This window comes from Arachis hypogaea, chromosome 6, assembly GCF_003086295.3.
Source record: "Arachis hypogaea cultivar Tifrunner chromosome 6, arahy.Tifrunner.gnm2.J5K5, whole genome shotgun sequence".
Taxonomy (NCBI): domain Eukaryota; kingdom Viridiplantae; phylum Streptophyta; class Magnoliopsida; order Fabales; family Fabaceae; genus Arachis; species Arachis hypogaea.
Window position 1 is genome coordinate 64,104,759 of NC_092041.1, and position 24,942 is coordinate 64,129,700.

Here is a 24,942-nt window from a genome sequence, read left to right on the forward strand (position 1 = left end):
TTCAATTCAGCTTATTCTTGTTCTAAGATATTCATTCGTACCCAAGAACATGATGAATGTGATGATTATGTGATGCTCATCATCATTCTCACTTATGAACGCGTGCCTGACAACCACTTCCGTTCTACAAGCAAACAAGGCTTGAATGTTTATCTCTTGGATTCCTTAATCAGAATCTTCGTGGTATAAGCTAGAATTGATGGCGGCATTCAAGAGAATCTGGAAGGTCTAAACCTTGTCTGTGGTATTCTGAGTAGGATTCAAGGATTGAATGACTGTGACGAGCTTCAAACTCATGAAGGCTGGGCGTTAGTGACAGACGCAAAAGAATCACTGGATTCTATTCCAACCTGATTGAGAACCGACAGATGATTAGCCGTGCTGTGACAGAGTGCGTTGAACATTTTCACTGAGAGGACGGGACTGTAGCCATTGACAACGGTGATGCCCAACATACAGCTTGCCATGGAAAGGAGTAAGAAGGATTGGATGAAGACAGTAGGAAAGCAGAGAGACGAAAGGGACAGAGCATCTCCATACGCTTATCTGAAATTCTCACCAATGAATTGCATAAGTATCTCTATCTTTATTTTATGCTTTATTCATAAATCATTTATAATCATTTGAATCTGCCTGACTAAGATTTACAAGATGACCATAGCTTGTTTCATACCAACAATCTCCGTGGGATCGATCCTTACTCGCGTAAGGTTTATTACTTGGACGACCCAGTGCCCTTGCTAGTTAGTTGTGCGAAGTTGTGATAAAGAGTTGAGATTGCAATTGAGCGTACCATGTTGGTGGCGCAATTGATGATCACAATTTCGTGCACCAGTTTTCAAGCTGTTGTTCAAGTAAAGAGCTTTTGCAAGTTTTACAGGAACTCAAATAGAAAGAGGGTCATACTTCCGTTCCACCCAAATTCATAAAATAAAGAGCAAAAACAATTCTTAAATTATAAATCAATACATAAATTAAAATAGAAAAAGCAATAAAATCAATCCATACAAATAGACAGAGCTCCTAACCTTAACAATGGAAGATTAGTTGCTCATGGAATGCGGAATGTAAATTTGTATAGAATTCCCTAATGGAATCCCCCTAATGGAATCTCTAATAGAAGAGAAGTCTCCCTTTTTTATAACTAATCCTAATTAATTTAAAATCTAATATCTAAAATTAAGATAATATCTTTTCCTATTTTTAAATTCAAATTTTAATTTAAATCAGAATTAATTAACTACTCCGCGTCTTGTAACGTGGGGACCACTTGGCTTTACTAGATATGCGCCTAACTTGGGTGCTAAAATGGGGACCAGAAATCACCCCTAACGGTTTCTGCATTTTCTGCACGTGGCGCATGTCACGCATACGCATCAGTCATGCATACGCGTCGATGGTCTTCTTCGCGAGTCACGCGGACGCGTCAGTCATGCGTCCACGTCACTATGCAAATCTTCAAATCACGCGTACGCGTTAGTCACGCGCACGCGTCGCTGTGAAAAGCTCCAAATCTCGCGTACGCGTCAGTTACGTGTACGCGTCGCTCCTCGCTGCCATCTCCTTTTGTTCTTGTGCTGTAGAAACTCCATCAAATCCAGCCGAATGCTACCTAAAAAAAATAAAATTGCACAAAACTCAAAATAGTATCTATAGTGGCTAAAATATAATTAATTCTTAATTAAACTCAACAAATTAGATGCAAATTCACTAGCAAAAGATAGAAAAAATGCTCACGCATCATTGTGAAAGTTGGTAAATTGAGATGCTTGTGAGTTTTGGTAAAAGCTGGTTTTTAGTGAACTTTGATGAGTCATAATTTGTGCCTCAGTTTTCAAAATTAGTTGAAATTTGTTTGGAATTAAAGTTTATTGAAAAATCTTCAAATCGATATAAAGTTTGTAGAATTTGGATTTTTGTAGAGGAAGTTATGATCATTCAAAGTTTGGTGTCAAAATCTGAAATTCTGCAAAGTTGCAGAATTTTGTGATTTCTGGTATGTGCGCACGCACACCCCTGTGAAATTTTAAACCTGTGTGCACACACAGCCTTATACGCGGGCACACGCAGGGGAAGGCTTTCTTTTTTTAGCACTAGCACAACCTGTGCGCACACCTAACCAATGGAGTTTTACAATATGTGCGCACGCACACGTTGGGAAGGGCAATCTGTTGAGAGCACTAGCATGCCTTGTGCGAGCAAACAGAATTACAAATATTGGTACCTGTACATATGCACACCTCTATGTGTACGCACACGTTTTGAAACTTTCTTTGGACATGCGCACGCACACCCCTATGCGTACGCACACGCCCTGTTTGTCAAACTTAAACTTTGTTTTCAACTATTTCACCTTCCCAACAAGATTGTAAGCTTCTGTGACACCATTTTAAGACTCTTGGGCTTATTTTTGGGCTTTGAAAAATGGGAATTTCCTTAGGAGAAATTATTTGATAATTCTTTGAAAAAGTTAGAAAATGGAGGTTAGGCTTCGGGTGTACTGAGGAGGGGTTTGATGGCATGTGAATGTAGATTGGTACATGAAATGAGAACTGACGAACTGATAAGTTCGAAATGGAACTGTGAATTGACAGTAGTTGAGATGAGTCGAGGACTCAGAATGAAAATGTTAATTGACAACGGTTGAGATAAGTCGAGGACTCGAATGTGCAATGATGAATCATGGATGTATTGAAAATGTTTTCTAAAAAACCACTGAACAACTATTTTAAACTGAGAAATGATAAGACGCTATGCGCCTGGCAGGAATGGTGGTTAATCCCGCCTGTCAAGATAGCGGCGGCGGCAGCGGCGGTGTAAGGACGGTGGTTAATTCCGCTTACATTGAGATGTGAGGTCTAAGGCAAGAGTATCCCTCTCGAATCCCTTCGGATAAATAGAGTGTGCAGGCACAAAATCTTGGACGGTGATCCGAGCACCATATCTCGAGGGTTCCCAAATGATGATTCCGAAGGGTGACATCCCCATGGAGGTGTGTCGGGTTGGCAGTTGAACTGACAATGTGATATCACAGCCAATAGGACAAGCATTCATCATGTGCATCTTCTAATTGTTTGTATGCTTTGCCGACTTGACATTGTATGCCTAATTGTATAACATGCCTAATTTCTTACTTGACTTACTTGCCTTATATGCTTCTACTTGTGTTTTACTTGCATTGTAAATATTTGTGCTTTCTACTGGGATTGAAGAGGCTTGGAAGGCGGTGGCGATAGGATCGCAAGGAGGATAGGTTGGTGAAGGCTGTGGGACAGTGGAGAATTATTAGTATAGAAAATCCACTAAGATAGATTACCCTTTTATTGTATTATGGTGTAAATTATGCTTTACTGTTTTTAGTATGCTTTAAGATAAATCTTGTGATGGATATGAACTCTAGGATTGCCTTTGGCGTCTTGGGGTCTTATATCTTATAACACTGGGCACTATTACGATATTGAGAACCTCCGGTTCTCAGACCATATTCTGTTGTTATTTTTCAGATGCAGGTTGCAACCCACCTTGGTAAGTTGCTCTGATGGTGATAGAAGCAGAAGATCATGATACTTTTTGGAGTCCTTTTTTATTATTTTGTTTATATATATCTCTCACTTTTGTATCTTACTTTTGCCTAGAGGCTTGTATTGAGAGAGAAAAACTTGTATAAGCTATTTTTGAACTTCAGATTCTATTTTGTCTGTATATATGATTAGTCGGCTTAAACTCCGCGAGCCGTGCTAGATTCTTATGATATTATACTCCTATCTTTTGTTATATTACATCTGTTTCTTATGCTTTAAGTTAGTAGCATCGTTAGTATGTTTTGTGCTTTTTAAATCCTGTTTTTGAGCTATATCATTCATCGGGCTTCTAGATTATATTATTCTTCTTTATATTATATGTATGAGCTTAGAGCTATTGTAACCTTTGATTAACCTTTTCTTTACGACGTGAGGTAAAGCTTAGGCTAATTAGGGTGTTACAACCCTAATGTAGCTAAGTCAAAAAGTAAAACAAAAAAATGATAATGTTGCACAACAAACACATAATAGAGCCTGAAACAAAAAAAATCCAACACAGAAGGAGAGGCAGCGAGTCAGCAGAGATCGAGAGCAGGGCTAGTGCAACTAAACAATCAAACAGATTTATTTTAAATAACAAAACAATCAAAACACGAATCATACAATCACCAATTGCAAATTTTTTCTTCATAAAAATATAACAATGAAAGGATGAAACATATAATAAATCAAAAGATTACCAATTGTAAATTTTATTAATAACAGAAGTTAGAACAATATAAAATGAAGCATATAGTAACTCATTCAATCCCCAATTGGAAGAGAATATTGAAAACATTCATCATACAATGACTAAGTAGAAAACAATCTGCACAAAGCATATTGGAAGAGAAAAAATGGAAGATAGTCATAGTCTAAGCAAGTGATACTTGATTGGCAAAAAACATTATTACGAGCAAATGCATCTTGATTTATATTATCATCCATAATTGAAATTACAATTACAATCTAACCACAAGATTAAGAAACTAACTCCTATAAGAATTAAATAACCTATAATTCAATTCCAAAGATTTGTTAACAGAAATAACATGTTGATAACAAAATCGCTAATCAAAAACCAAAGTGACATTCATTTTTGTTTTCAATAATGATTAATTACAAAATTTCTTATATGATTTTGCAAAGGAATCACCATAAAATCCCACATATAATGAAATCAAATTGTAATTAAAAAGGGGACACGGATAGTAGTAGAGATATAATTCTTCTCCTACAAAAAGCATAGCATAAGTTAAATTCTATTAAATTCACTAAGCCAGTATCAATTTATCATCAAGAAGTAAGCCAGTGATAGCGTTAATCAACCAAGAGTCCAAGAACAAGTAAGAACATGCACTGACTGATTACCTTCGGCGAGGGCAGTGAGCAAAGATTTGAAGGAGAGAGAGAGGGAGCAACAATGTGTCGCAGAGAAGCTAGCGGCCGCGACGAGCACTCGACAGACGACGAAGCTGGACCTGGCGTCGCAATGGACGACAAAACTGAACCAGGCAAAGAAGCTGGCGACGCAACGAACTGGACCTGGCGATGGACGACAGGGCGGCAAGACCAGGTGAAGAAGCTAGCGACGCGCGAAGAAAAGAAGCTGGGGAAGAACGGCAGGGTTTGTCACATTTTTCCTTTCTTTGACAGAGGAAAGCTTGGTTTAAGGTTTCAAGGTGACTAAGAGCAATGGCCAGTGGCACTAATTGTCACTCCCTGCAGTAGTGGGGGAGACTTCTGTGACCTAGGGTTGTGATTTGTGTAAAACCCCTGATTTTTTAGAAATTAAATTATGAGATTAACTAAGATTTATGATAATTATTTATATTTATATTTTCAGAAAATTATCTTATAAAAAAGGTAATTAAAGCTAAGTATAAGGTTTTGAGTTTTTACATTAATTAGCACTCATATAATTTTCTTAGTAATTTAATATTTTTTATTTATAATATAAAATTTTTATAATTGAAAATTAATGAGAATTTTATATACTTTAATTTAAATATTTAAATCTTGAACTTTATTTTATGAATAAAGAAACTTTATTTAATTATGTCTAATTTTAAATTAGAGTAATCAATTGAAAATAATTTGTAAGTTAAAAAATAATTAATGTTTTCAAAGCTAATTATATTAGGTTAAAATTAGTTTTTAAATTATTACTCTATCTTTTCATTTTTTATTAAAATTCTTACCCTAATTTCTACCCACACCACTCTAACTCTAGCACAACATAACACACACTTACCTTACCATCTTTATACCATGCTACAATTCCCCCATCCCCCAGTCGAAAGAAAGAAAGAAAGAGAGAAGAGGGGGAGCTACAAAGAGGGAAGAGAAAAAGAAAGGAGAAGGGGAGACGGCGTCGGAGGGGATGGGTTTCATCGTCGCCGTCGTCGCAAACTACATGTCGTCGTCGCTAACAAGGAGAAGAGAGAGCGCTCAAATTTGGGAGAAGGAGAGGCATCGCTGTTGGAGCCATGAGAAACTGCCGTCATCGAGGTCTTTGTGACCATCGCCGTTCATGCCAGTCGCCGCTATTTGTCGCTGCTTAATCGCCGTCTAATTCGTCACCGTTGCTGCTGGGTTGGCATCGACGCCACTGCTCGACATTCTAAGTTGTGCCACTGTGTTTGTGGCCGCCAGAACCACCACTGAAGGTATTGCTGCTTGGTTCAATTGTTACTCCTTAGTTACGGTAAGTTGTTCCTTATTTCGAACCTCTGTAGTTGCTATTCTATTGCGGACCATGAGAAAAGAGGTTTATTGGACGTGGACACGTTTAATTTTATGGGTTTCAAATTTGAGGTAGGGGATTTCTTTAAATATATTTTTATATTACGAAATTGTTATAAATCGATATAGATGTAAAAAATATATTTTTGTAATTTTGTGAGTCTTATGAATTAAACTGATTATTTTGGATGAATGTGATTGTTTGTTTGATTGAATTATTGATTGATTGAGTTGGCGTTGTGGTAATTAATGAAGCTTTATTTGGAATCTAATTTGTATGTTTATATTCAGGAATGGCTTGGTTTTGAAACCGTTGAAAAAGGTTGAGAGATGGTTTGGATGGAACCCTTGAAGGGTGGTAAAGTCTGAATTGTAGGGGAGGTGCTGCTGAAATTTTTATATATTTGTGTAAACTTGAATAATAAGAAAAATGGAAGGCAGTTGATGACACGTCATCTTAAGCGGTCTTAAGGTCCTTTTCTTATTTATTTTGCCCAATTTTCTCTAATAAAAGCCTAACTTTAAGCTAATTACAACTCAAGATGCAACAATTAAGGCCTAAGATTAATTATCCACAATATTAGAACCCTTAATCACATCTAGAAGATTGAAGATGCTAGAAGATTAGTCATAAGAGATTTGATACTTTAGATTTTGATTTGAATTTTCGTTTTGATTTTGAAATTGAAGTCAGTAGCTTATCTTTCTCTCCAGAAGATAAGTAGTTATCTTATCTCTCTTAAGGATAAGATTAGTTTAGTTTAGTTTTGAATTTGAATTCTAGAATATAGGCTATAAATAAGTGAACCTTGTTTACAAAGAGGAGATCCAGCTCCTCCGTAATCACTTCTTATTTTTTTTTTCACTTTTTCATTGGTAACTTATCCTCTGTCAAAGGGTTAAGGAGCTCTGTTTATATTTTCTATGGGTTATTAATCTACGTTTATTTATTTTGAAGTCTTGCATTGATCTATTTCATGATTAAGTTACTCGATTTTCATTCAGATTAATATTATCGAAAGGTATGCTAATCTCTTTTTAATTCTTTTATTATAATTGGAAATTTTGATATTTGAATTAAGCTTGAAAACTCTTTCACATGACTTTTTGAATTCGGCTAGGAATAGTGGTTCAATTAGTGTGCAATACATACATGATTTCAATCACTCTAATTATAAGTGACATATAATTCATATTAGAACAACTTTTGAAATTTGTGTTTTCTTTTAAGATTTAAATGGACAGGACTAGCTTGTTCGACCTAAGGACTACTTTTAAATCTTAATTGAATCTAAAATCAGCTTTTTTACTTAATCTCTTGATTAATTAATTGATGACTAATTAATGCTTGAGGAACTGAGGAGCCGATGAATTGAAAATCAATTACTAAAGATTTTTTCGTGAAAGAATTTTGCAATTTCAAGGTATTTAAATAAGGTTTGATTTCTCTAATAAGCATAAACATCTCCGTAGCTCTTGACTCTCATCATCACTGTCTTCTCTCAAATCATCATTCAAGCATTCAACATTCAAGATTTTCAAAGCTCTCAGCAAGGCTCAATCTTGCACTCCTCATCAATCAGGTTTTATCAATCTAATTAGGCTTTTAATATGATAATTACTTTTTCTATCCTTGAATTCTCGTGGGAACGATACTGTGGTATTACTTGAACAATTCGATGCACTTGCTGGTATCTGTGAGCTTCAATTTTCACTCATTAGTGGTGCTAATTTCATAAAAGCTAGGGGCTTTATTTTGAAACTTTATTTGGTTAATTTTGATTAAGGAACTATGCCTCGAGAACATATTTTAGTGAATTTAGAGTATTTGAACTTGATTGGTCAAACAAAAATAATTTTTTATTGACTAATTCAAATTAAAGAAATATGTTTTCAGAATGTTGGTGAAATCTTAAGTAATAAGGGTTAATTGAAGAATTAATTTGTTTGATTTTGAAGTAATTAAGTGATTGATTTAAGAATAAATAATTATGTTGTTTTGATTAGGATTGTAATTTGTAAACAGGATGATTTTTGAATCTTTTGAAAGAGATTTAAGCTTGAAATGGTTTTGAAGTTGCTTTTGAGTTTTCGGAAAATGTTACAAAAAAAGGTGTTGGTTTTTAAGGAAAATGATTTGAGAAAAAGTGTTAAATAGTGTGTAGTAAGAAAAGTGGTATTTTGTAAAGGATGAAATGATAATTTAACTGGTTTTCGAAAGAATGAATTTGGAAAGATGTATGTTTTGAATGTGCTAAGTTTTTGGGTAACAAGTGATTTCTGACTAAGTTCGACGGGCCATAACTAGGCCTTCAGACCTCGAAATTTGTTGAAACTTATTTTAAATAAAAATGGGATTTGTCTAGTTTATGTCATTTGAAGAACGAACGAGAAATGGTTTTTGAAATAAATGTTATGAGGGTTTGAAAACTGTACTATAAAACTGAAACTTCGAAATTTTGCAGCACACTATAATTTTGTTGGTGCGCACACACACAAAGGTGTGCATGCACACTATACAGGGCCATTGATGAAGCCTGTGAGTGCGCACAAGGTGGTGCGTACGCACACCAACAAAAAGTTGCAAGCTGCGCGTACACACAGGGTGGTGCGCACGCACCTGTCGGGGAAATTGGCTCTTGTTCTGTGCGTGCGAACAAAAGTGTGTGCGTATACGTCATGTTTTTTTGGAAAGAACTCTGTTTTTGTCTTTATAGTCTTCCCGGCAAGCTTGTAACCCTGTGAATCTCATATGATTTTTGATAACTAATTTTTTAGCTTTGAAATTAGCATGGATAAATCCAATGAATTTGAGTTTCCAATTGGTATGTGAACCCAGTTGTGAATTTTAGATAAACTGAGAAATGAAGGTGATTCTTGGCACGAGATTAACATAATATTAATATATTGTTATCAAAGTAAATGTGTCAAGTATGATTTTGAATTGTAAATATAAAGACTTATAGTGTCAATTTTAATTATGATTGAATCTGATTATGACAATGAGTATGATTTTGAATCGTGATGAATATGACTATAAAGACTTATGGTTTCGATTATAATTATGAATTGAGTTTGATTGTGATTTTGAGCTTAATTGATTGCGAATATTATTGAGTTGTGATCGCGGAGCAAGGACGGTGGTGAATGTTGCTTGTGTACTTTTTCGAGATTTGTAAAAACTTATGATTATGATTGAAAAGTGTGCCAGGCACTATATCCCAAGAGTGTGCATGGGCACTAATCCTAGATAGGTTAGTTCTGAGCAAGGACGATGGTAATCCTGCTTGTTCGTGGTTCTCGGTAAGGACGATGGTTAATCCTGCTTACTCGTGGTTTAATGTGATAGGCAAGCAAGGTGGTTAATCCTACTTGAATATTCTGGGTGAGGACGGTTGGTGAATTTCGCTTGTTTGTGGAACCTTCGTGTAAGGACGATGGTGAATCCCACTTACTCAAGTCGGGTTCTGGCAATATAATTAACGCGTGAGCTCATGGCTAGTAGAACAGCCATGCATTATGTGCATCTTATGACATTGTTTGGGTATGCATATTATATTTGGTTTGCCTATGTGAATATTTCTGTTTAACTACTAATTATCATACTTGCTGTTATTGTTCTTGATTGTGTTTGAACTTCATTACTTGTGATTGTGACTGGTTAGTTCGGATTATGGTGGTTTGAGTGTTGATTGATTGTGCTTGGGCCGGAGGCCGTGATTGATTTATGTTTAAGGTTCAGCATAGTATAAAAAATCAAACTGGTTCAGCATAGATTTAATGAACCTATGCTTGGAACATATTGGTCATTCATATAATTTAAGTAACTTTTAAGACTTTTATAATTGAAATATGAATTTGAATTTTTGGATAATTAAGTGTGGATTTTCGAAATGATTCATAAGACGAGTGATGATCACTGTGGTTGAAAATAACTTTCTTTTCATTTATCTTCTTATGACAATTCTAAAACTCCTCTGATGAGACCGTGTGGTTAGGTTCTCACCCCCTACAAAATTATCTTTTCAGAAAACGAACAAAGAAACTTATGAAGAGATTACTACGTTTTTGGTTATGCGATATTGTTGTATTAACTTAGTTATTATTTTTTCCTCGCCATTATTTTCATTATATTTTTGTAAAGAGAGATAGGAGTCATGATTGTAATGATATGTAATGTTTCTAAGTTACTTGTATAAGGAAATCATATATATATATATATATATATATATATATATATATATATATATATGATTGGTTTGTATGTATGTATGTATGTCAGTAACAAGAAAAAGTATTTCTGATTTTCAACAAAAGTTGATACAGTTTCGAGTTAAAAGCTCCTATTTTATTATTAAATATATGGATATTGTTGTAATGTCCATCGCTATTACAATGGCGCAATTGAAAGCATATCATTCTAGTAGTATGCTGTTACATTTTAGGGGTGGGGGATTGTAGCGTAGAGGAATGGGGCTGAGAACCAAAGAGAACCTTGACGCATTCTTTTTCTTAACAACGCAAATGATGTTGCTTTTAAAAAAAACCGACCAGGTCTCAATTTGGTCTGACCAGCTGGTTCCCAACCAATTCAATGATTTTAGCCTGTTTTTACTGTAGCAGTTTTTTATGATGAACCGAACCGTATTACTGTCCGGTTTGAGGTTAGACTGGTCAGACCAACTGGTTCGGCTGGTTTTCAGAAAGGAAAACGACAAAACTTTCAAAGGAGAGGGTGAGAGGAAGGTGCCTGCGCACGCACCGAATGACTAGATCTTTACGCTCTTAATTCCTTCATGTATCACCATTTGCTTAAAAAAAATAACAATCAATACTCTTTTTATATTTATTTTTATCTTAATTGATATTAATTAGTTTTTTTAATTTTTACTGTTCTTTGTAGGTCGAATGAATTCCCACTTGTTATATATTTTTGCATTTGAAATCCGTTAAATGTATAAAAACTTTAGAACTATTAGTTTCTTTTTCTTTTAATACATTAAGAGTATAAAAAATTTAAGGTGCGTTTTAATTTATATTTATATTTTTTATTTTTATTTTTTGTATTTTGTATTTTTTGAATTTTATGAAAAAATAATAAAAATAATAAATTCTTATATTTTTGTTTCCAATTCCTATTTTTTTGTCATAAAATTCTGAAAACAAAAAATACTAAAAATAAAATAAAAAATAAGAATCTAAACCAAATGCGCCTTATATTTTTAACAAGAGCAATATTAAAGAATCAACAATATAACCATCAATTTTAGCTAAAATACTATAGTGGATAGTTAAACAAACTCAATATAAAATCTACTAAAAATTAGTTTTCATTGAGTTTGAATTTTAAATGTTTTTCTAATTGAATTTAGGATATTTTTATTTTTAAGAATTTTGAATATTTTTTCTTGTATTGAATATTAACGGTAATATTGAGTTTTAAAAAAGTTTTTCTTTTAATAATTATCCTCTTGAATAATCATACACATTTAAGTCTTTTTGTTAACCAAATTTAACCAAATTAGTCTAACATAATAAAAATTAGTTATAACTAATATTATTCTAAACCTTATTATTTTATTTAGTTGAATTTGATTTATAAAAAGACTTGAATATATAGTACTACTTTTATCTTTTTTACCTTTTAAATTAATATCTTTAGAACTCTTATAGTTACAATCATTCCGCCTATTTATTATTGCCATGCACCTTCAAACGATGGCTAGAGCTGGGTGGTTAGTACTTACTAAAGGATGGTGAGTTTTTAACCTGTACCTGGCTAAATGAGATGAATGATACACCTGGTACTTTTTGGATTGTTGTTCCTCCTAAAATATTGACACGTGAAATGTGAGTTGGTGACCTGACATGGGATGAGTTACTTTTATGACCAATGAACTGAATTGCAGGTCTTTATGCGACATAGTTACCTTGATCTTGGGTTTATGTTGCAATAGTGTAAGTTTGCCAAGCTTAAATATAAAATATCTGTTGGCATTGTTTTTGGGCTTATGTTGTACTAATATAAAGGGCATAGGTTGTTAGATAATAGCAAAAATCTCAAGGAGCAAAAGATTACTTCAACAATTTTTTAGAAATTGGCTAAAAAAACAATTTTTTAGAAAAGTCTACAATGAAAAATGAATTCTCTCAATTGTTAAAAAAAAATTAAAAGTACAAAGTATGATCTCTAATTCTTTGTTGCTCTCTCTCTCATATTTATTCTTAGTTTCACTTATAAAATTAATGGTGAGAGATCACGCTTTACACCCTCAATTGTTAAAAAAAATTGAGAGGATCCATTTTCCCTACAACGTAGGAGGAGAATAGCTTCAGCAAGCGAGAAAAGGAGAGGAGTTTAACCGGGTCGGATTTTGGGTTTTTTGAGGTTGAGCATGGGCTTTTGTTTTATTTGGGACTGGGCTAGGTTGTTGGTCTACTTTCTGACAAAAAAAAACTGAAGACCAAAAAGAAATTAAAGCCAAGTCGAAAAAGAAAAGAAGAAAAAAAAAGGCCAAGTGAAAAATATATAAAGTATATCAAAAATAAAATAAAATAAAAAAATATAAAAAAATTTTATCCCCAATAAATAAATGTTATGTTAATACTCTCATTTGGTCTAAGTCGCTTCTAGTGAGTGAAATGCAGCAAGTTCAAGAAAAATCACTAGAAGAAAATAGCTCTATTGCCACGCTTTAAAAACGTGGCAAAAAGTTGAAAAAAGCATGGTGATTAATTTTTGCCTTGCTTTTTGAGCTACCGGCACGCTTTTGAAAGGGTCACATCTGTAAGGGTGCCAATTGTTCTATCTCAACGCTCTTTTTTGCCACGCTTTTACAGATTGGCACACTTAAAAGTGTGTCCATATGTAAGAGATATGGCCACGTTTTAAAAGCATGCCTATATGTGAGATATGGCCACGATTTGGCCACGCTTTTGAAGCATGCCAATAAAGAGAGATATGGCCATGCTTTCAATGCTTGACAATAGAGAGAGATATGACCACGATTTTAAAGTGTGGCAATAGCGAGAGATACGGCCACGCTTTTAAAGCGTGGCAATAGCCTTATCAAATTAAAATAAAAAATCATTTTTCTGACTTTACCTTCTTTCGTGCATAATATAAATTTTTCGTTCTTTTTTATTACCAAACCTATAAATATTGTATGCAATTTTTGTTACAAGACAAATCAAACAATAATTAGCGTCATATATAATTTTTGCTATAATTATTTTATACATTAAAAAATTAATACTCAAATATAAAATAAATCTCGAGTTCAAAATCTCTGATTTCTCAACAAGCTTCTCAAACTTCCTTCCCGTAGATCGTACATAAGGCTTGGTATGGCTATGAGAAACACCAGGAGCAGGACCAAAGTGTTTATAGCTGCCCTGGAATTCTTTGGGCCTCTAAGAAGGACCTACATTCATACAACAATATATAAACCAAATTAACCATCAAAAAACTGATCACTTTAACATTTCCAAACTTAACCTATCATAATGCATAGTACCATTATAATTCACAAACAAATATATACTTGGTTTCATATGATTCATTCAATCAAACGGTATAAATATTGTTTGAACCAGTCCAGCTCAAATATCTATTGATAAGTTTATATGTCATACTCATAGACATCATTTGAAACTAGTAAGTGTATTATATATCTAATCTATACATACCGTGTTCTATCCGAGAGGTGCCCTAAGTGCAAGCTGATCAAATGTCAAGCATTCACCACCAGCCTTCTATATTCTAGCACGTGCAGTCTTTGTAAACCTGAGTGCAGTAACCTTCAATGCAGGAACTTCAAACGCTCTGATATCGTTGGTTACAATTCCCACTACCACGACAATTTTACCTTCCAGCATAAAAAAACAAACATCCATTAGAGAGTATAAGTACTCAAAACTTGAAAGGATTCCTATCTTACCTCTGAGAAAGATAAGAGAGGGAAAAACAAACCTTGCTCTTCATGAACTTAATCAAATGTGACAAAGAAAATGGAGACTAGTTAACCTTGCTCATGAACAAGCGCTTTAGTATCACGGCATTGAAATGGCTGCCGGTCCTCCTCACAAGGAAGCGGTCAAGCTAATCTTGTCACACCAAATCAAAACCGTCCAAATACATACTTTGATAAAGAACAAATAAATCTTTAAAACAGATCAAAATTTGCACAATTTATAGTTAAAGGAGTTCCCTCAGTATAATAAAAGGAATAATCAAATGTTATTCAGCATTAGCATGGTAAAGAATAACAGCACCATTGGGAACCTTGCGAATTACAAGCACTAAAGTATTACTAAAAAGCATAAATCATAACGTTATTATTCAGAACATTATTAATCAGAATTTGGTACATATTAGAGCATATGTTTGTTTTAGATCCTAATCTACAATCTTAAAATTAATGACTAATAATGAGCTAAAATGGACACCAGAAATTATGCATAGCAAATATAAGAACTCCTTGGGTGCAGTGTAGCAAACATCCACATGATTAAATCGTTTCAAAGAAGCAAAAAATTAACTATATGATAAAAGTTTATCCAAGCAAGGAACATAAGCAGGGATTTATGGTTTTTAATAATTTTTAAATGATTACAAGCTCTGTTCAAATCAAACACATAGCAGCGCAAATGAAACAACCCACTTTCCCCAACAATGCCTAAGAATTAGCAAAGTTTAAGTATAAATGAACAAAAGTCTCTACCTGAAAATGCACAATTATGAATTTTACAAACCTTGTGTTGAACTGGAAGTCATAGAAGGCCTTCCCCTTCTGCACTTCCAAACACTCCTGCCAAATAAATAAATAAACAGAAAGTTTAGAAAAGAATTAGAATTAGTATTCATAATTTCATCTGAATTAGAAGTGAAAGCGTGAAGCAGTTGAGGCGTTCACCTTGTCGAGATCATTGCGAGAATGCGAGAGGTTCTCGTAGTTTTTGTACTGCTTCAATTGAGTCTCGCAGTACTTCTGTAGCTGTAGTTAAGCTTCTCCCATGGAATCCCTTGTATATCTTTCCCATGGAGCTTCAGCACAGCCACACGCAAGAGGAGACAGAGACCGGCAATACAGGAGGAGAAACAGAGCATTACGGGTTTCAGCCATAGAGGAAGGAGCAACTTTTGAGGGCTTACGAGAGAATGAGCACGATGGAGGCTTTGAGACGGAGGGAGCGCCGACGGAGGGAGCAGGGTTAGGGTTGGAGGTGCGATATGATTAAAAAGCTCTGGGACGATGAAGAATGATGAAAAACATTTAAGTGTAGGTGTTAACAGTGAAGTGTTTTTGCTCAGTATATTAAACATACCTATTGGCACGCTTAAAAATTGTCAAGTATGCCTACTCTATTGGCACGTTTATAAAGCGTGCCTATTGCTATCTATGGCTATGCTTTTAAAGCGTGGCACAAAAAAATGTGGTCAAATTTTTAATCAATTGTCATCCTCATAAAAGCACGGCCATTGACCAATGCGTGGCAATAAAAAGCGTGACCAAATCTTTAATCAGTTGCCACCCTCATAAAAGTGTGGCCATTGACCCATTTTGCCACGCTTTTCAAGCGTAGCAAGAAAAAATATGGACAAATCTCTAATCAATCGCCACACTCATAAAAACGTAGCAATTGACCTCTTTTGGCCACGCTTTTAAAACATAACAAAAAAAACGTAGCTACGGGCCTTTTTTCTTTTAGTAAACAGAGTAACTATTTTACTTAATCATTAGTTTCAGTTTCCCTAGAGTTTCACAAGCTTCATTAATAGTTACATTAAACGCTCAAAGCAAAATAGCAATCTTCTGGGACTTTTTGGGGTCAAGCACCCTATAAAAATATCATTGTAAAACTTATATGTATAATTTATGAGAATATTATTGTAATACTTATATATTTAAAAATTAAAAGATTCTTGTTCTAATCCATATGCACATGCATATGGTTATAATAAGAACTTATATTTACATATGAAGTATTTGCTGGAAATTGTAGGATCAATAATAAAAACTTGTATCCATTTTGAGCAGCTTCATGCATGCACTTCATGTTCATTAATTTCTTTTATTGTCAATGGTTTCATGTTATTATTTTGCTTTAGTTTCTTATACGTGTTTGGCTTGTTCAAAGCAAAATGATGTACATGACCAAAAAAAAACACAAAATGATTCATTAATGGATTATTGTAGGCCCATCTGCTCAGCACGGGACTTTTATGAAAATATTTATTTTTTAAAAAGACTATTAAACAATTTTGAACAATGAGGTCTTTAGGAATTTCATGCAAAAACCGGTCAACAAAATACTAATTTGTGTCAAAAGTACTGGATGCATCATTCACCTCATTTAGTCAGGTAAAGGTTAAAACTCACCACTAGAATTGCTTATATATAATGTCTTGCAACATTCCAATTAAGGGCGGCCTTGGGTCATTTTTCATTTCCACTTACTACTGCACCTTTAATTTAAATTTCAAAAAGAAAAAAGTTTCTTTTGTTTATACACTAATGGTAGTAAGCTCTTGAAACTTTGGAAAATTGTCTGAGTGTACCACAGTTCCATTTGTATGATTAAGGCATTACTTTTGCATCCAAAAGTTATGCAGACAGGATTGTCTTCTCGCCTAGGTAGTAGTGACGCGTGACCCACGTTGTGAGTTCAAGTTTTTTGTGTATAAAGTCTATGGGGGTTACAACTCAACTTTCAAACTCTAATTTCTATTTTGTTGGGACCTCGGAGGAGTTTGAGTTTTGATGTACCAGTGTCACCGCACGCTTGCACTAAATCCAAACGAACTCAAATTTACCCTCAGCTTCATTCTTTCCAACACTATAAATTCTGTCAATTTTTCCATATTCTTCTCCTAAAACAAATATAGACTAAATACACAATTTAATTTTTGACGATTATTTCTAAAGACAAAGTATTTGTTGATAAAAAAAATGATTAATTTGATCTTTGTCTTTTTGATAAAAAAAAAATGATCAATCTGATCTTTGTCTCTTAATCTAATAGGACAAAGCGATTTTTTTCGTATTTCTGCTGTTAACTTATAACAAAAATGACTTAAGTAGTACGTTTGGGTAATGTGCTGGCACATTAATTACCATATTTTTATTGCCAGATTTGTTAGAGACATTTTTATTTATAAATTTAAATTGATCAGAAATTTATTTGTCCCTTTTCATTCTAACAAAATAATATAGTCTTAAAGTCAAATTAATTAAGAACTTATTTGTCAGAAACCTATTTATTCTAAAAAAAATTTTGATACAATAATTTTTTCAAATTAATTTTTTATTATTATGACACTCATTATATTACTATCTTTTCAATAAATTATTAAATGTCCAGTATAGTAAGTATAAATTAATTAATAAATTATTTAAATTTAAAATATAATTTATTATAAAACTAAGTAAATAATTCTAAATGTAATTTTTATATATAAATAAAAAATTATGCAAATAAGAACAACAAATATTAATAAAAATTAAAAGATAATTTAAAAATTGTTAGTGACCATATTATTTGACATACATGACATATATATATATATATATATATATATATATATATATATATATATATATATATATATATATATATATATATATATATATATATATATATAATGAAAGTTATATTATGCATAGTAGGTTTTTGAACATTATATACAATCATATATAATGATTTAAATTGAAATAATATCTATAAATTTATATATGTAAATATCATCTTATTGTTAAAAATTGACTAACTTTTTTAAAATATGTGCTAGTTAATTTTGTTGATTTGATGTCACTTCTCATGATCTTTTTATGGTATAATTATTTGAGTTTTTTACATAAAAATTAATAATTAAAAAATATTATTTTTTAAACATAAAAAATGTTACTTGTTTAATATCTAATAATTCACTCATGTATCAATTATTATTATGAAATTATGTTAAAAGAGTACAAGAGACTTCAGATTCTAATTACAATTCCATAATACTAGTAGTATATTACTAATTTACAGAGTTGTTTTTTTATTTATATTACAAATTTATTAGTTGTAGTTCAATTTTTACTAGGGTTCCTTATTTTTAATTGCACAATTTTTTATTTATATATTTAAAAATTGCACTTAGAATTATTTGTCTGGTTTCATAATAAATTATATTTTAAATTTAAATAATTTATTAATTAATTTATATTTATTATACTGTATATTTAATAATTTATTAAAAAAATATTGATATAATAAATATAAAAACAATAAAAATTTAATTTAAAAAATTATTATATCAAACATTTTTTAGGATAAATATGTCTCTGATAAACAAGCCTCTAACTAATTTAACCTCAAAATAACGTTGTTTTGTCAAAGTGAATATGGATAAATAGGTCTTTGACTAATTCGGATTTAAGAACAAATAGGCCTCTAATCAATTTGACAGTGACAGTATGACATTGAATGTGCCAGCTCATCACCCAAATATGCTACATAAGTAATTTTCGTTGCAAGTTAATGACAGAAATGATAGAGGGATTGCATTGTCCCATTAGATTAAGGGACATGAACTAGATTGATCTCTTTTTTTTTTTGTCAAAGAGTGCTTTATTCCAGAGACTAGATTGAATGTTTACTCACAAATATAGTATTTATTAGAAAATTATAGAGTAAATGTTATTTGCAATCCCTCACCATTTGCACCATGAACAAAGCATAAAATTTGAAAATCTCTTATTTCAGTCTCTAACTATCCTAGTAATTGATCTAAGTAGACTCCATAAAAAATAACTTGTTAATATGTTAAGGTTTCTTAAATTAATAATAAGTGCCATTTAGACTCAATTATTTAGATGAATAAGAGTCGACTAAAAGGTTTCGAATTGTAGAAAAAAGGTTTATCTTTCAAATAGATGATCCGAGATAAAAAAATATTTATTCAATATTATATGAACGAAATGAAATTGTCCTTATTTTGATAATGGTAGAAGACTATTACTACTTATAAGATTATGCATCTTCCAATTGATATATGTCTTCATACAATCCATATTTAGCTACAGCCTAAATGATTTGTTAGAAAATTAAATCAAGAATATTTAAGAAAGTAGTATAATTATAATATACTAGAATATTGAAAAAGTTTAAAATCAAATTGAATTAGAATTGAATACAAGTTGCACTCATCATCTCCATACTAAAAAAATCATGAATTTCATTGGAAGCTTTAAGATTGATGACTAAGCTTAAAGAATTTTCAAGATGTGTTAGAAATTACAAGAAAAAGTTACTTATTTGAATAGTCAAAGTAAGAAGAAAAGTTGGATAAGTATGTGTATTCAGAAGATAGTAGAATCATGAATTTTTAGTATGAAACTTTGCCTATATAAAGGCACATATAGCTTATATATTGAGTGTGTTCCAAATAATAAAATTGTGTTATGAGAATTGAGAGGTGTTCCTTTGTTTTATTAGTGTCAGTGAGTTTGAGAGATGAAAAATATGATAGCGTTATTTATGTAAGTGAGTGATTTTGGGGCCAATTAATTGTAGGTATTATACTTTCATTTGGTATCAGAGTTGGTTAATCCAGCACTTGGTGTTTGAGAGTTTCTGAGGTGTGAGAGAGTTCTCGCATAATTGTTCGTTTGTAGAGTCAGTATGACAAACACTTTTAATATTCTGTGGTCCGGTCCCAAGTTAGATGGAAAACTTGATTATAGTTATTGGGAGACTTTGATGTGTAACCATTTGAAGACCCAAAACCTGTTGAATTTCATTGAATCGGGTTTGCAAGAAGGAGCAGATGTTGCCCAACAGAGAAGAGATCAATTGGCACTATTTCAAATTCATCAAGGTATAGATTATACAGTGTTTGGCAAAATAGCGAATTCCAAAAGTGCAAAAGAAGCATGGAACACGTTGAAGCTGTCATATAAAGGTGTAGAAAAAGCTCAGAAAGCAAAGCTACAGTCTTCCAGAAGAGAATATGAAAGGTATGAGATGTCTAGCTCAGAAATCATTGAGCAATATTTTACTCGTGTTACAGACCTTATTAATAAGATGAGTTTATAGAGAAGATATACCCGATAGCAAACTGGTGGAGAAAATTCATCGCACCATGCCGATGAAGTATGACCATGTGGTGACTACGATACTAGAGTCCCACGATATGGATACTATAATGATTGCAGAGTTGCAAGGAACCATGGAAAGCCACATCAGTAGAATACTGAAGAAGTCAGAAAAATCAACCGAGAAAACCCTAAAAAGCCGAGTGAATTTAAGTAATTTTGTATAATCAAGCCGTACACAAGAAGGACGAGGTCATGGTTTTAATCCTCAAAATAGAGGTAGAGGAAGTTCAGAGGTAGAGTTCATGGCAATTACAACCAAGGAAGTTATAATAATTTTACACTACCTAATCAAGGAAGAGGTGGAACGAATTTCAGGCATGTCAACTGAGGAAGAGGTCGAGGCAATTTTTATCAAGAAAGAACTAATTTTAACTATTTTCATTGTGAAAAGTATGGACACAAAGTAGCAGATTGCATATTCAAAATGGTGAATAACAATCAAGCACACATTGCAGAAAATCAGCATCAAAATATTGATGATAATCTGGGTACTCAAACTTTATTTTTTACAAGTAATTCATGTGATGAAGATGAAAATATATGGTACTTGGATAATGCTTGTAGTAATCATATGTCTGGTAGAAAGGAGTTATTTTCTTCTCTAGATGATTCAGTTAAACTATTATTGAAGTTTGGTAACAGAACAAAGATCCCTATTGAAGGAAAAGGGCATATGCCAATTAGATTGCAGGATGGCTCTCTGAGTTATATTTCTGATATTTTTATGCTCCTGAACTTGATTACAATTTACTGAGTATGGGATAATTATCTGAGAAGGGATATAAGATGATAACTTATCATGGATATTGCACTATGTTGGACAACAACAGAAGGTTCATAGATAAAGCAAAGATGACTTCAAACAGAATGTTTCCGTTAAAAATTCAACATGTTAATCCCTCTTGCATGAGTTATGTGATACTTGATGATAACTGGTTGTGACATATGCGATTTGGGCTTTTTTATTTTTCTAGCATCAACTACCTGTCAAGAAAAGGACTTGTTTCTGGTCTACCACGGATTCATAGTCCCAATTGTGTTTGTGAAATTCGTCAATTGGGAAAGAAGAACAGAGATCCATTCCCTATAGGAAAGTCATGGAGAGCCAGAATATTACTTGAAATTATGCATTCAGATCTCTGTTCTGTTGAAGTTCCAAGCAACAGTGGTAGCAGACATTTTATCACTTTTATTGATGATTTTAGTAGATATACATAGGTATACTTTCTGAGGCAGAAATCATAAGCACGTGATGTCTTTAAGACATTCAAGGCATTTGTCAAAAAATAAAGTGGCTGTAAAATCAAAATTCTCAGAACAGACAGAGAAACAGAATATCTTGCGTGTTCAGAATACTTTAAGCAACATGGAATTTAACATAAACTAAAAACTAGATATACTCCTCAACAAAATGGAGTTGTTGAAAGAAAGAATAGAATCATCATGGATATGGTCAGATGTATGCTCAAGTCAAAACAAATGCCTAAAGAGTTTTGGGCAGAAGCAATCGCAACAGCAGTTAATATTTTAAACAAATGTCCAACAAAGAGTGTTCGAGATAAAACTCCAGAAGAAGCTTGGAGTGGAAAGGGGCATTCCATTCATCATTTCAGAGTCTTTGGGTGCATCGCTTACACCCACGTACTAGATCAATTAAGGAAGAATTTAGATGACAAAGGCGTGAAGTGTATTTTTATCGGCTATAGCACATACTCAAAAGCATACAAGTTGTATAATCCAGTATCAAAGAAAGTGATCATCAGCAGAGACACGACATTTGAGGAGAAAGACATGTGGGACTAGAACACAAAGATAGAAAAGCATCTGACTATAATTCCAAATACATGTGATAAAGTAGAAGAAAGGAAACCTAACACAACCGAATAACCAAAATCATCTAGATAGAAGACTTCAAAGAGATCGGAGACTACCTGATAAAGTGGGTTTACAAGACAAAGTACAAATCCAGTGGTGAAGTTGATCGTTTCAAAGCAAGATTAGTTGCAAAGTGATACAAACAAAAACCAGGTACCAACTACTTTGAAGTATTTGCTCCAGTTGCTAGATTAGACACTATTCGTATGATTATTTCTCTTTTGACTCAAAATAAGTGGAAGATACATTAGATGGATGTTAAGTCAACATTTCTAAATGTCACATTAGAAGAAGAAGTGTACGTTAAGCAACCTGCATGATATGAAGTTTTTGGAGAAGAAGATAAAGTTTACAAACTGAAGAAAGCTTTGTACGGGCTAAAGCAAGCACCAAAAGCGTGGTACAAGAATATTGATTCTTATTTCATTGAGAATGGTTTCAGAAGATGTCCGTTTGAGCATACTCTTTATATCAACTTCATTGAACCTGGAGATATCTTAATTGTGTGTCTTTATATTGACGATTTGATCTTTACTGGCAACAATTTGAAGATAATTTCAGAATTTAGGAAGGCTATGATAAAGCACTTTGAAATGATGGATATGGGCTTGATGTCTTATTTCCTTGACATTGAAGTAGTTCAAAAAGATGATGGAATTTTTGTTTCTCAGAAAAAATATGCAAATGATATTTTGAAGAAATTTCAAATGGAGCACTCAAAACCAGTTTCTACTTCAGTCGAAAAAAGTTCAAATTGTTGAGAGAAGATAAAGGAAGAGTAGTAAATCCCACATACTACAAAAGCTTGATTGGAAGTCTAAGATACTTGACTGCGACTAGACCAGATATTGTGTTTGGAGTTGGTTTGCTTAGTAGATTTATGGAGGAGCCTTGTACCATTTGCAAGCGGCAAAAAGAATTCTTCGATATATCAAAGGTACTTTAAATGATGGAATTTATTGTGAAAATACTAATGAAATAAATCTTGTTGGCTACATTGATAGTGATTGGGCCGGAGATATAGAAACAAGAAAAAGTACTTCAGGGTTTGTATTTCATCTTGGTTCTGGTGCAATTTCATGGTCGTCAAAGAAACAACCAGTAGTAGCACTCTTTACAGCAGAAGCAGAATATATAGCAGCAGCAAGTTGTGCAACGCAAGCAGTTTGGCTAAGAAGAATTCTTGAGGAATTGAACGAGAAACAAAGTACTCCAACAACAATATTTTGCGATAACAAGTCAGCTATTGCACTTTGCAAAAATCCAATATTCCATGGAAGATCGAAGTATATTGATATTCGATTTCACAAAATCAGAGAGTTGGTGAATGAGAAATAAGTTTTTATTGAGTACTATCCCACTGAAGACTAAGTTTCAAATATCTTTACAAAACTGTTGAAGACAGAGTTATTTTACAAGTTGAAAAAGATGCTTGGAATGATTAATTCTACAAGCTTGATTTAAGGGAGGCAATATTAAAAAATTAAATCAAGAATATTCGAGAAAGTAGTACAACTACAACATACTAGAACATTGAAAAAGTTCAAAATCAAATTGAATTGGAATTGAATATATAAGTTGCACTCATCACCTCCATACTAGAAAAATCATAAATTTTATTGGAAGCTTCAAAATTGATGACTACGCTTGAAGAATTTTCAAGATGTGTTAGAAATTACAAGCAGTAGTTACTTATTTGAATAGTCAAAGTAAGAAGTAAAGTTGGATAAGTATTTGTATTAGGAAGCTAGTAGAATTATGAATTTTCAGTATAAAACTTTGCTTATATAAAGGCACATATGGCTTATGTATTGAGTGTGTTTCAAATAATAAAATTGTGTTATGAGAATTGAGAAGTGTTCCTTTGTTTTATGAGTGTCAGTGAATTTGAAAAATGAAAAATATGATAGTGTTATTTATATAAGTGAGTGATTCTGTGACCAATTAAGTTGTGGGTATTATACTTTCATGATTTATGAATATACTAAATTTTTATCAAATGATAATTGCCTACCTGTGGACGTGCAGGAATTCTAATTACAAGCTAAGCTTATGTTGATGAAGCCATGCGAGTTAACTCTTTTGGATGCTATTTGAATTCTATGTTGTTGTCGTGTTCTGATGAATCAATACTACATCTTGATCTAGATATTTTCATTTAGTAGTATAAATTAAGAAAATATTAACAATAATTCTTCTTTATTTTTGGTGATGGTGTCCATTATGCTTTCTTTTTTGGGTATCCACCATTTCCTTCTTATTATAGATCAGAATAGGGAAAGAGAATATTTAGTTCAAAATAACATTTCCCGTTGCTTTGTCTCCATCTCAATATAATATTTGAAATTTAGTTAAGGCTTCACTCCTTAACATGTATATTTTTTTCTATTATTAAACAGAGTAACTGGCTGGTAACTATAGTCTCGCACTGACGTTAGTTATTGAAAAATACATCTAGGAATGTGCTTTCAAAAATGACTACCTTTGCCTAAATATCACCAACTTTTGTTTTTTTTTTTTTTAAATATTGGGTTTGTAATGGTGTATCTTACTAAAATGATACAAAAAACGTGTTTAACATCGTTATGAGAGACCGTCATGGACAATTAAAAAACGAC

The 24,942-nt window shown here is 32.7% G+C and overlaps 1 non-coding gene and 1 pseudogene across 1 annotated transcript; both read right to left on the bottom strand.

The window, feature by feature from the left end:
- Positions 1 to 13,449: 13,449 nt before the first annotated feature.
- LOC112805594 (large ribosomal subunit protein eL18-like) lies at positions 13,450 to 15,234 on the bottom strand (annotated as a pseudogene).
- On the bottom strand, positions 14,510 to 14,589 carry LOC112700648 (small nucleolar RNA snoR53Y). The gene has a single exon (XR_003153552.1). It is a non-coding gene; the product is annotated as a small nucleolar RNA snoR53Y (small nucleolar RNA).
- Positions 15,235 to 24,942: the final 9,708 nt, after the last annotated feature.